Source organism: Trichosurus vulpecula, chromosome 7, assembly GCF_011100635.1.
Source record: "Trichosurus vulpecula isolate mTriVul1 chromosome 7, mTriVul1.pri, whole genome shotgun sequence".
NCBI lineage: Eukaryota > Metazoa > Chordata > Mammalia > Diprotodontia > Phalangeridae > Trichosurus > Trichosurus vulpecula.
In genome coordinates, this window is record NC_050579.1 from 66,778,044 (window position 1) to 66,792,699 (window position 14,656).

The window sequence follows — 14,656 nt, forward strand, 5'->3', positions numbered from 1 at the left end:
TCCATTTAAAAAGCCAGGAAAAAGGCAACCACCATGAAGAAGCAAACTGGAAAAGTACAAAAGACCATTGAATCATATTATGGGGACAGAGAAGATCAAAATATGAATTTAGAAGAGGACAGCATTCATACTATCCCCACATCTGAAACCTCAAAAGGGAATATGAACTGATCTCAACTGTGAAAAGCATTCCTGGATGAGCTCAAGGAGGATTTTAAAAACCAAATTAGAGAGATAGAAGAAAAAAATGGAAATAACAATCCCACTGATGAGAACAAATCTTTAAAAAGTAAAATTGGCTAAATGGTTAAGGAGATTCAGAACCTAATCAGAGAAAATGACTCCTTGAAAAGTAAAATTAGCGAAATGGAAAAAAAAAGATACAGAAGCTAAACAAAGAAAACCATTAAAAATTAGAATTGGACAAATAGAACTTAATGACCCTATGAGGCATCAAGAATAAGTCAAACAAAATCTAAAGAATGAAAAAAATAGGAGAAAATGTGAAATATCTGATTGGAAAAACAATTGACCTAGGAAATAGATCCAGGAGAAATAATCTAAGAATTATTGGTCTACCTGAAAGCTATGATGAAAAAAAATCATCAAGGAAAATTTCCCTGAGGTCCTAGAACCAGAGCATAAAATAGTCATCGAACAAATCTACTGATCACCCCCTGAGAGAGATCCCAAATTTAAAACTACAAGGAATATTGTTGCCAAATTCCAGAATTATCTGGTCAAGGAGAAAATAATGCAAGCAGCCAGAAAGAAACAATTCAGACATCAGAGAACTACAGTCAGGATCACATAGGACCTTGCAGCTTCTACATTAAAAATAGAGGCATTTGAATATCATATTCTGAAAGGCAAAGGAGCTTGGACTACAACCAAGGATCAACTACCAGAAAAATTGAACATATTTTTTCAGGAAAGGAGATGGACATTCAATGAAATAAGCGAATTCCAGACCTTCCTGATGAAAAGACCAGTGCTCCATGGAAAATTTGATCTTGAAATACAAAACTCAAGAGAGACATAAAAAGGTAAACAGGGAGACAAAATTTGTTCAATAAGAACAAATTGTTTTCACATTTATATAGGATTATATTGTTTTATATATGTTAATCTTGAGAATGGTATAAGTATTCCAACAATTAAAAGGGATGTACATAGACAGAGGCTGTGAATATAAATTAACTAATATGATAATAAAAAAAAACATAACTGGGGGTGTAAAGGGATTGCTCTGGGAGAAGAGGTAAGGAGGAGGTAAAAAAGGGTAAATTACATCACATGAAGAGGCACAAAAACATAGTAGAGGGAAAAAATGGAGGGAGAAGAGCATTATTTGAGCTTAACTCTCATTGGATGATGTTCAAGGAGGGAATAATATACTATGATAAGTATAGAAATCAAACTTGTACTACAGTCAGTAGCAGCGGAAAGAGGAAAGAAAAGAATGGGTGGTTAGAAGGGAGGGAAAAAGCAGTAAGGGGAAAAGGGTAAGATAAGGGGTGGCTGAAAGAGAGGGAATATGGAGGGAGGTGGTGGTCAAAAGCAAAACTCATTTGAGGAGTGCAAGGGAGAGGGGAGAAATAAAAGCATAATTGGGGTGGGGGGGAATAGGATGGACAAAAAGACACAGATAGTAATCATAACTGTGAATGCAAGTGGGATGAACTCTCCTGTAAAACAGAGGCAGATAGCAGAATGGTTTAAAAATCATAATCCTACAATATATTGCTTAAAAGAAACCCATTTGAAACAGGGGGATGCACACAGGGTAAAGGTAAAAGGCTGGAATAGAATATATAATGCTTCAGCTGAAGTAAAAAAAAAAAAGCAGGGGTAGCAATCCTAGTCTCAGACAAAACAAAAGCAAAGATAGATCTAATTAAAAGAGATAAGGAAGGAAACTATATCCTGCTAAAAGGCACCATAGACAATGAAGTAATATCACTACTTAACATATATGCAGCAAGTGGTATAGCATACAGATTTTTAGAGAAGAATTTGAGGGAGTTACAGGAAGAAATAGACAGCAAAACTATACTAATGGGGGACTTCAAACTCCCCCTCTCTGAACTTGATAAATCTAACCTCAAAATAAACAAGAAAGAAGTTAAGGAGGTGAATAGAATTTTAGAAAAGGTAGATATGACAGACCTCTGAAGAAAACTGAATGGGGATAGAAAGGAATATACCTTTTTCTCAGTGGTACATGGCACACACACAAAAATTAACCATGTACTAGGGCATAAAAACCTCACAATCCAGTGCAGAAAGGCAGAAATAGTCGTTGCATCCTTTTCAGATCATGATGAAATAAAAATTATTTGTAATAAAGGGCCATGGAAAGATAGACTAAAAACTAATTGGAAACTAAATAATCTAATCCTAAAGAATGAGTGGGTTGAAGAACAAATCATAGAAACAATCAGTAACTTCATTCAAGAGAATGACAATTAGACAACATACCAAAACTTGTGAGATGGAGTGAAAGCAGTTCGTAGGGGAAGTGCTATATCTCTGAATGCTTACATGAATAAAATAGATAAAAAGGAGATCAATGAATTGAGCATGCAAGTGAAAAAAGCTAGAAAAAGAACAAATTGAAAATCCCCAATTAAATACCAAATTAGAAATACTGAAAACCAAAGGAGAGATTAATAAAATTGAAATCCAGAAAAATATTGAACTCATAAATAAAACTAAGAGCTGGTTTCATAAAAAAAAAACAATAAAATTGATAAAACTTTGCTCAATTTGATTTAAAAAAAAAAGAAAACCAAATTACCAGTATCAAAAATGACAAGGGTGAATTCACCACCAATGAAGAAGAAGTTAAAAGAATAATTAGGAATTATTTCGCTCAATTTTATGCCCATGAATTTGATAATCTTAGGGAAATGGATGAATATTTACAAAAACATAAACTGCCCAGATTAACAGAAGAGGATGTAAAATACTTAAATAAATGCATCTCAGAAAAATAAATTGAACAAGCCCTCAATGAACTCCCTAGGAAAAAATGTCCAAGGTCAGGTGGATTTACAAGTACATTCTATCAAACATTTAAAGAACAATTAATTCCAATACTTTATAGACTATTTGGGAAAATAGGCAAATGAGGAGTCTCACCAAATTCTTTTCATGGCACAAATATGGTACTAATTTCTAAACCAGGAAGGGCCATAACAGAGAAAGAAAATTATAGACCAATTTACCTAATGAATATAGATGCAACAATTTTAAAGGAAATATTAGCAAAAAAGATTACAGGAACCTATAACAAAAATAATACATTATGACCAGGTAGGATTTATTCCAGGAGTGCAAAGCTGGTTCAATATTAGGAAAACTATCAGTATAACTGATCATATCAACAACAAAACTAGCAGAAATCATATGATTATCTTAATAGATGCAGAAAAAGCTTTTGATAAAATACAGCATTCACTCCCATTTAAAAAAAAAAACACTAGAAAGCATAGGAAGAAATGGAGTCTTCCTTAAAATGATAAGAAACATCTACCTAAAACCATCAGCAAGCATTATATGTAATGGGTGCAAGCTAGATGCATTCCACTAAAATTGGGGGTGAAACAAGGATGTCTGTTATCACCCCTATTATTCAATTTGGTACTAGAAATATTAGCTTTAGCAATAAGACAAGAAAAAGAAATTAAAGGAATTAGAATAGGCAAGGAAGAAACTAAGTTATCACTCTTTGCAGATGATATGATGATATATTTAGAGAAACCTAGAGAATCAAGTTAAAAAATACTTGAAGTAATAAATAAATTTAGCAAAGTTGTAGGATATGAAATAAACCCGTATAAATCCGTGGCATTCCAATATAATACTAATAAAACCCAACAGCAAGAGATAGAAAGGGAAATTCCATTTAAAGTTACTGTAGGCACTATAAAATATTTGGGAATCTACCTGTCAAGACAAACCCAGGAGCCATATGAACACAATTATAAAACACTTCTCATACAAATAAAGTCAGATCTAAATAAATGGAAAAGCATCAGTTCCTCATGGGTAGGCCAAGGGAATATAATAAAAATTACACTTCCATCTAAATTAATTTACTTATTCAGTGCCACACCAATCAAACTACCAAAAATTATTTTATAAAACTAGATAAAATAATAACAAAATTCATCTGGAAAAACAAAAGATCTAAAATATCAAGGGAATTAATTAAAAGAAATGCTAGGGAAAGAAGCCTAGCCATACCACATGATAAACTGTATTATAAAGCAGCAGTCATCAAAACTACTTTGTACTGGCTAAGAAATAGAGTAGTGGATCAGTGGAATAGGTTAGGTATGTATGACACAGTACTTAATGAATCTAGTAATCTAACAAACCCAAAGAGTCCAGATTCTGGGATAAGAACTCACCATAAAAACTGATGGGAAAATGGAAAACAGTATGGCAGAAATTGGGCACAGACCAATATCTTATTCCATATACCAAAATAAAGTCAAAATGGGTTCACAATTTAGACATAAAGACTGATACTATAAGCAATTTGGGATAGAAGGGAATAGTTTACCTGTCAGACTTATGGAGAAGGGAAGAATTTATGACTAAACAAGAGATAGAAAGCATTATGAAATGCAAAATACATTACACTAAATTGAAAAGTTTTTGTACAAACAAAGCCAATACAATCAATATTAGGAGGGAAGCAGAAAATTGGGAAAGAATTTTTACAACCAGTGTCTCTGACAAAGGCCTCATCTCTAAAATATACAGAGAACTGAGTCTAATTTATAAGAATACAAGTCATTCCCCAAATGATAAATGGTCAAAGGACATGAACAGGCAGTTTTCAGATGAAGAAATTAAAGACATCTATAATCATATTTTAAAAATGCTATAAATCTCTATTGATTAGAAAAACAAAAATCAAAACAACTCTTAGGTACCACATCTTTCCTGTCAGATTGGCTAACATGTCAAAACAAGAAAATGATAAATGCTGGAGAATATGTGGGAAAATTGGAACACTGTTACATTATTGGTGGAGTTGTGAACTGATCCAACCATTCTGGAGAGCAATTTGAAACTGTGCCCAAAGGCCTATAAGAATGTGCATTCCCTTTTACTCAGCAATGTCACTTCTAGGGCTATCTCCCAAAGAGATCATACAAGGGGGAAAAAGACACTTATGTACAAAAATATTTATGGCAGCTCTTTTTGTGGTGGCAAAGAATTGGAAATCAAGGAGATGCCCATCAATTGGTGAATGCCTAAACAAATTGTGGCTTATGAATGTGATGGAATACTATTGTGCTATAAGAAATGAGGAGCAGATGGATTTCAGAAGAACCTGGACAAACTTATATGATCATCTGATGAGCGAAGGGAGCAGAACCAGGAGAACATTGTATACAACCACAGACACATTGATTCTGTGATGACTAACTTTGATAGACTTGGCTCTTCTCAACAAGATTCTAAGACAGCTCCAAAAGACTCAAAATGGAAAAGGCTATCCACATCCAGAGAAAGAATTACAGAATCTGAATGCAGATTGAGGCCAACTATTTGCTCTCTCTTTTTTAAATTTTATTTAATTTTTTGTTTTGTCTCATCTTTCTCATTGTTCATTTCATTGGTTATAGTTCTTTACAACTTGATTATTGGGAAAATAAGTTTAATGTAAAGGTATATGTAGAACCTACATTAGATTACATGCAGTTTTTTTGCAGGGGAAGTGGGTGGGGGAAGGAGAGAAAATTTGCAACTCAAAAACTTGTGGAACTGAGAGTTGTAAACTAAGAAAACAAATTAACTTAAAAAAAAAAAGTTTCTCTGAAGCCCAGCCCTGTGCAGTGCCTCTCCACTGAGCCACCTAGCTGGCTCTTTTAATCTTATCATTATGTTTCTAATTCAATCCTTCAGCCTCTTTTCCTGCTTCATTAGAGAACTAGAGAGTGGAATACTAACCTTCTCCCAGTTTCTTCCTTTATAGAGGGCAGACATTAAACTCTGAACTCACTCTGCTTTGTACTACTTTCCTGCCTGGTATCAACTCCATGGAAACAGATGCCCCCAAACCAAGTACTCTGGCATTTCCTCCCTTTCCTGCCTCCTTTTTTTACATTGTCTTCCCTTATTAGGTTGTAAGCTTCTTGAGAGCAGGGCCTGTCTTTTTATTATTTGTATCTCCAGTTCTTAGCCTATGGTCTGACACATAGCAGTCATTAAATGTTTATCAAATTATTGAAATCATTAAAGTAGACATAGTTTAATTCCAGAAGACTTCACCTTCTCAAAATCCTGCAACTACCCTTTCCACCTTCTCAGACTCTTAGGTTTCCCCTTATCTCTTCTGTCAATCTCTTAATAAAACTTACTCCAAGGAAAAGCTTTAGCATCAATTCACACTAAAATGTAAATGACAGATAAGACTTAACTCTGCTGAATGTTGCCAGTGATCAAAGATTTAAGTTGAAGGGTAGAATTCTAATGACAAAATCTGAGATGTTAGACAACAGATGGCTGAGGAAATTTTCAGAATGAAAAAGGGCCCACCTCAGCACTCTCAAAATCGTAACATGTATGTAGGTAATCTAGCCCACTCACATGTAGAGAAGTACAATTTCACTTACTTATTGGTATGCATCACCCTTTTCACATTTTCTCTAATATTATTTTTAGACAGAAATTTCCCTTAGCTCTGACCAACTCAGGCACTTAACTCTCAATATCAATATATAACCTTACCTTCATACATAGATCTAAATTAACTGTATATTGTATGTATGATGCTGGCTTTATTAAAATGGAAGGAAATGAGCAACATCTACATGTTTATGTATTGTGTCTACAATTATACACATTTCTAATTATCTGATATTTTACTGTTACTAATCCAGATATTTGTTGAGATATACGTTCAAGTTTAGATCTTTAGCTCCAAAAAGAAAGGAGCATGTGAATGTCTTTTTTTGCACAGCAAACAATCCTGGCACCACATGGAGGTAGACACCTCAGAAATATTTTTGATGATGAGTTGAATGAGAGTATGTTTTGTAATGCAAGAATATTTTCTGTTTGTAATACTGAAGTCATAATTTTCCTGTAATTTCCTGTGTGGGTGATATTTATGGGCATATTCTTTTTTAATATAATGATTGTGCCTTTCAAGATTTGTCTGAGGCCTAATATTCTTCTTTTTCCTGTCCTCATTTAGTGGTGGTGCTCATAATGACAATGATTAGCTAGGATTCTAAGAGCAGATTCCCAAAACCTATAAAAAAATAAAGCCCTCCATGTGGGGAACTGTACTGTGAAACAGAAAATATAACCGCAAGTTGAAAAGAGTAAAAATGTAGCACTTAAAAGTCCCTTTTGCCTTCTCAAAGGTCTGTAGGAGGCTTCTTTGTAGAAATTGTATAGTTTTTCAAACAGCTTTTTTTTTTCTTTTTAAAAGGCATTTTCTTCTCCCGAGTATTGGGACTTTGTCCTTGTATTCCTTTATGTAGAAAGCTGTTTAAAATAGTAACAGTTATCTAAGCCTTTGAAAGTTGTATATAGGGTTATTTCCCACAGAACTTAGAGAAATATATTCCCCTGAGAGGCAGCCTGGAATAGTGGATAAAGAGCCTGACTCACAGTCAAAACCTTGGTTCCAATCCTGCCTCTGAAATATATTGGCTGAAAGACGCTGGCACAGAGTCACTCAACTTGTCATTACCCCCAGGAAATCTTCTAAAGCCATAAGATGAAGTGTAGGTGCCTTCCCACATTTGTAAAGTGAATTAATTAAATCAGTATGTTTGGGCATTTCTGTTTGTATATAAAGAGGATTTATTACATACAGAAAGAGAGAGAGACAGAGAGAGAGACAGAGACAGAGAGAGAGAGAGAGAGAGAGAGAGAGAGAGGCAGAGAGAGACAGAGAGACAGAAAGACAGAGAGGCACAGAGAGAGACAGAGAGAGATTAGAGGATCGGTATATTTTTCCCCATTTCCTTGGAAGGTCGTTGGTTCATAGAGGAGAGGTTAATGGTCATTTTCCGACAGAAACCTGTCAGCTGCTTAACATGACTGAGAAGAAAATACACTTTTTGCTGATCAGACCTGCTTTGCATTTATATTTCTGGCTCTACTACTTTTTTTGACAAAATATTAGCAAAAAATAAACCATGCTAAGGGTGGGGAGGATTTTGTGTATTTCTACACCTTTTTTAAGTGTAGGTATGTATTAATGAACACAAACATGCATACACACATATATAACTATATGAATACCTACATATAGTTGAAAGTTGTGGTATAGGAACTTTAGTTCTCATCATGGTATAGGTATTCTGTTATGAAGCCGAGCAAAGCAGTAGTGGCATGTTTGAAAAGGAAATGGTATTTTAAATATAGAAGATTTCTTATGTTGATTTTCTTTAGGTACTATAGGCAAAGAGTGATGACCATTTAAAAATTATGTTCAAAAAGATGTTATGCTTATATTACAGTTTACTACCTATGTATTTGCATACAATGAGTAGGACCATGGGGATTATAATCAAAATATGAAGAAAGTGTTGAATTGTACAATGAAGATAATTTTATGTTTGCATTTATACAAATACATAAATGTTCATAGGAAATTTTCTCCCAAGATATATAATGCCTTTGAGTACAAGATATGATATGATATGAATGATATATGTCACATGATATGATTTTCTTCCTGTTGTTCAGTCATTTCAGTTGTGTCTAACTCTTCATGACCCTATTTGGGGTTTTCTTGGAAAAGATACTGAAGTTATATTGTCATTTCCTTCTCTAGAACATTTTACAGATGAGAAAACTGAAGCAAACAGGATTAAGTAACTTTCCCAGGGTCACACAGCTAGTAAGTCTCTGAGGTTGGATTTAAATTCACTTCTTCTTTTTCTTCCTGATTCTAGGCAACACTATCCACCATGCCATCTACCTGCCCCTTATGAGATAATATAATATATAATGTGACATATTGGAGTAGAATACATTACAGTACCAGACAATATAACACAATACAGTATAATGTATAGTCTAGTATAATTTGGAACTATGATTTTATTGTTTTTAGGAACTCCCAATTAGAAATTCCTTCTTGTGATGCCAACTACCAGATGAGTAAGGCATGTAAACCACATACATTTAGAGAGTAGTTTGAGTCATTTAACTTCAGCTTGACCCTGTTTCCTCAATTGAAAAATGAGGATATAATAGCACCTAACTCACATACTTTTGTGAGGTTAAAAATTAAATAAGCTATTTAAATGACTTAGCACTACACCTGGAATGTATTTGGTTGGCTGGTTGTTTTCTGTCATTCTTGAAGAGGACCAAAGTGACATTACTGGAGTCAGTGTAAAGTGTGTTCAAAGGTGGCTGATAAGACCAATACGAGCTCAGAAGGCCCTGCTACCAGTCACACACAAATAGTCCTTATGAACATTTGAAGTGGAGATGTTTCTAAATTTGTGGATCTCACTTTTCTTTTGAAATACTGCAATTTTCCATAAATAGAGCTTAGCACTTCCTTTGATGAAGGCAAGTTATTGTGAGAAACTCTCTGCCAGTACCTCCCATGTCATGTAATCAGAAGAACTTGAGAGCATCCTTATATCATTTCCTATTACCTTCATGATCATGCTTGCCTAGTGAGTCTTCCATAAAATAGTCTTTTAGGCAAATGTACTTTTGGCATTTGAACAATATGGTCAGCCCATTGGAGTTGGGATCTCGGCAGTAGAGTTGAATACTTGGTAGTTTACCTCAAGAGAGGACCTGAGTGACTGATAACTTATCTTGCCGGGTGATCTTCAGAATCATTTTAAACCAATTCAAATTGAAACAATTGTAATGGCAAGTAGGGCATGACTTTTTGCTATTTTTTTTTCTTTTGGAGTCCTTCTCAGCACTAAGTCAATCAAGTGCGTTTGAGTCTTGCCTTTGTTTCAATCAAGAGTTTTTGATTGAATCAGGAGTCTTGGATGACTTCCTTAAGTCACAGGAAAGCCTAGATCACATGGGCTTGAGTCCCATGGTTGTGACTCCCTCTGACCTTGAAGAAGTGTAAGGTTAGCATTTTGCTGGGAGCTCAATCATTGGAAGAGCATACATATGGAAACTCTGGGTAGCCATTAAGGAGCCCCCAGCTTTGAAAACCCTGATGTTAGTGACTCTCTCTTTGATAACTATGTATGTATTGCTATGGTCAGACAGAAGCCTGTTTGTTGGCTTGTGTTATTTTGCTCTGTTTATAATTTCTGTTTGTAGTTTATGTTTGTCTTCTCTCTGAAGTCCAGAGTTCTGGCTTTTCCACATGAACTAAGTGAATAATATATGCATGTTTAATTAAAGTAAAATTGTTAACCCCTTAAAGTTGCTTTCCTTGGAAAAGCAGATGAAATAATCTGTGTTAGCAGCCCTCCCATGTACTGGTGTTGTTGGCCTTGCACAGCCACAGTAGCTGCAAGTAACATTGTTATTACAACAATTCACTTTCCTGGCGTGGCACTGGTATACTATCCAGGTGTCACAGGCATACAACAAGGAAGTCAGCACAGGGACTCTGCAGAACTTCAGTTTGGTATGTAGTGTAATATTGCTTCTCTCCTACATTTTCCTTCGAAGCCTCCCAAACACGGAGCTAGCTCTGGCAATGCATGCATCAACTTCATCATCTATGTGTACATCCAGAGAAAGTATACTGCCAAGCTAAGAAAAGCTATTCACAACATTCAATGTTTCTCCATTTTCTGTAAATGATGGTACCATGTACAGATCCTGTAAAGCTGGATAGTGGAAAGCCTGTGTTTTCTTGGTGTAAATAGTTAGGCAAAAATTAGCACAAGCAGTAGAGAATCAATCCACACTTTGTTGCATCTCAGCCTCATAGGCTGCATTGAATACACAATCATCTTCAAACAAGAAAGCATACACCAACTCTCCTTCCATTTTAGTCTTAGCTTATAGCCTTTTCAAGTTAAAAAAATACTGTCAGTGTGGTAGTTGGCCTTGATGCTGTTATTATCCTCACTGAGGTCATCTGACAGCATTACTGAAAACATCATACTAAAAAGCCTGCATTTGCCAGCCTTGTTCAACTCAGAGCTTCTTTTTGGACATAATACCTGCTGAATGCTTTCACAACAAGACCTGTTTGTCTTTCATGTCTGCAAGATTTCATGTTGTCCTCAAGCATGTGCAAATTCCATGTACCATTGGTAAATAGAATCATCTTTGCAAAGGTTTTTTTTTTAACATTCCTTTTTGTTTTTCTACCTCAGGTTGTGATATCTACTTACCAAAGTAAATAGGACAGTGTTGGGTAAAACAGACAATTTTTAGGGCACCTTTTCTAGCCCCTTCCTCATGCCAGGAGGTGAGAAGTGTAGTCCTTCAAAAAGACTGCTCAGACACCCAGGGTACTTCCCACCCACTGCTTCTCCATTCCAGTAATTAGACAACTCTATGGCCTGGGCCACCTGTTTGTGGTTGTGAACACAGCATCTAGTGTATCAACATCTGCTGCTTCATCACTTGATAGTCACTTGATGGTCACCACAGGACTTTGAGGTAGGTAAAAATGGTATGGATGATATCTTTTGATTCATACATAAATTGGATTTAAGTGAGGTAGAGTTGTGCAAAATCATCTGCCTCACTCTCTCTTCCAGAGTCATTAGAATCCCATGGCAAGATAAAATCGAGATGACTGGTGGTGGCTTAGGATACAGTGGATGCCCTTGCCATCTCCAATGTCTAAACAAGCTTTATGCACTCCATAACACTTGCTCCTACTGCCTTCATGGCCATTGGAACAAATTGTTTTCATCTGTCCATGCTGCCAGGGGAATTCTTCACATGCTTGAGTTAGGCACCCCACTAATTCATCAAAGGGTTTGAGGGATCTCTCTTACCCTCAAACTGGTTCTACCTATCTGCTGAAATGGCTTACTAGGTGTAGCCACTGCTTATGCCATTTCCTCTTGGAGCCATGGGTGAGAATTGAGGGAATTACATGGACACCAAAAGCGGAAAGTAGCTCTGAAAAGAACTTAGCAGCCCTCACACCAGAGGTACTAGTCAGTCATCCATGAACATACCCTACACCCCATATGACACAGAGTAGGCTTTATATAAATGCTAGCTATTATTATCGTTGCTCTTGTGTAATTTGCATTGTGCCTTTTTGCTCTTCACAGGGCAATCAGAAGGCATAGTATCCACTATTGAGTCATATGAGCTGTGATATTTTTAACAAAAAAAATTCAGCATCTAAAAAAGATGAGGATCATATATGAAATTATGAACTTGTACTATTTTGTTGTGTTATGTCCTTCATTTTGAAAAGGACCATGACATCAGGAAAAATGATGACATAACTTTCAGTTGACTTTGATTTGAGTGAGGGTGGGCTGTGCAAGGTCATTGGCCTCACTTCCTCCTCCAGAGCCATCTGGGTCCAGTGGCCAGATATTCATCAAGATGACTGGAGATGGTCCAGGATGCAATGGTAAAAAGTTCTTTGAAGCATATTTTCAATTTAACATGGTTAAATTGTGTACATCAACTTCTGAAGATACATTTGTTTTTGTTTTTTTTTTTCCGTGTATTTTTAAAAAAAGTTTTACAGTTGCTCTTTTGTTTCTTATTTAAAAAGAAATCTTAATTCCTATCCACTAATTCACCCTTCACCTCCCAAATGGAAGTCTCCCCTTATAGCAAATAAGCATAGTGAACTGAAATAGCAACAGTAATAATAACAGTTAGCATTTCTAGAAGTTTATGGTTTACAACACACTTTATATAGCTTAACTCATTTGATTTTGCCAATAACCCTGGGAGATAGGTATTATTTGTATGTTCATTTTACCAGTGGGAAAACTGAGACAGAGAATTTAAAGGACTTGCCCCGAGTCCCTCAATTAGTAAGTGTCTGACAGGATTTGAACTGATATCTACCTGACTTCAAGTCCTCTTCTTTATCCTCTGCTCCATTTATCTGCCCAAAACAACAAAAACCAAAAAACCCAGATCATTACATTCACCATATCTGAAAATATATGTCTCATTCTATCTCCCTAGTCTATCATCTCTCTGGTAAGAGGTAAGTGTTAAGCTTGATCACCAGTCCTCTGAAGACATGATACTCAAAATTCATCTTTTCCTGAAAGCCAAAGCCTTTTGTGATCCTCTCCAGTGATACTCTTTTTCCCTCCCAAACTAACCTGTATTGAACTTATTTGTATTCATTCAATTGATATTTATGCTACATATTCCTCTATATATACATATGTACACATACATATAATGCACACATATCACACATATATACGTGTATGAATACATATACATATATGTGTGTATATCCCACGTTAAAATGTAAGCAATTGGAACAGAGATTTTTCACTCTTTCTATTTGTGTCCCTAGAGCAAGGCCTTACATTTGCTTAATAAATGTCACCGATTGATTTGTTACTACATTGATCACTGAATGATTAGAATTCTGAAGTCACTCAAAGATGTTTTCCCTTACATTATTATAGTCCTGCTCATTTCAATTTGCATTAATTCATACAAGTCTTCCTAAGTTCCTAAGTTTCTCTGACACCATAAAAGTCATCATTTCTTTTGGCATAGTCATACAGTAATTTGTTTAGCCATTCTTTAATATATGCTGACTTTTTTCCTGAATTCTTTGTTAAAAATAAAAAGTGCTGTTTTAAATTTTTGTAAATTTGAATTCTCTCCTTTTTTAACTCTTTAAAATAGATGACCAATTATGAAAAGTTGTGATCACTAAAAAGACATGTTTATGATATAGTCATTAAAATTTCATAATCCAAACCTGAAAATAAAGTGGGTCTAATGACTGCTTTGGTTAGCCAAAAGACTCCTAGATCAAGATATAGCTCCTTTTTATAAGCATAGAAAAAACAACAGAATAGGGAAGATGAGGAAATAATACAATGGGTTACAGAGTTGACAGCATCATGGGGGCAAGGAAAACGTGACTGGTTTCAGAGAAGAGGAGATGGTAACAATGTGATTAGTTTGAAGTTGGGAAAGAGGGCTTAGCATGAGACCTTTCCTTCCTTCCTGTAACTAAGAAAAGTTCATCATATGAATCCACCAGCAAGGTTAAAGACAGTGGACCAGACATCTTTGGATAGCAAAGAAGACATCTTTGAAGGGTAACTCAGTGGTATAAAGAAACTAGACACCAGACTCCCTGGTTTCCACCTGCATCCCCCAAGGATAGCAGATTTCCTTGAGGCAAGAACAGTGATTAGCAAGAAAACTAGACTTCTAAACTTAAATCATTCTAGTTTAGCTGAATTTCAGCACTAAGTTCAGAGACAAAGTTACAAGACAATATCAATTAACTATAAAAAGATACAGAATCAATTTAATCTTCTCAAGAGATATAATGAAACTTCAGGATGGAGAGCTGAGGTATGGTAGATGAAGTTGGAATGCAGCCTAGAAATGTGATAATCGTAAGATCACATATCAAAATATGTTTTATTGAAGTTATCTCAAATTGTGTCAATCACATCTTACAAAGAGTTATTATTATTTTATGCATTTTTAGTAATTCCAAGAGGTCATTGTGCTCTCCAACTAGTAA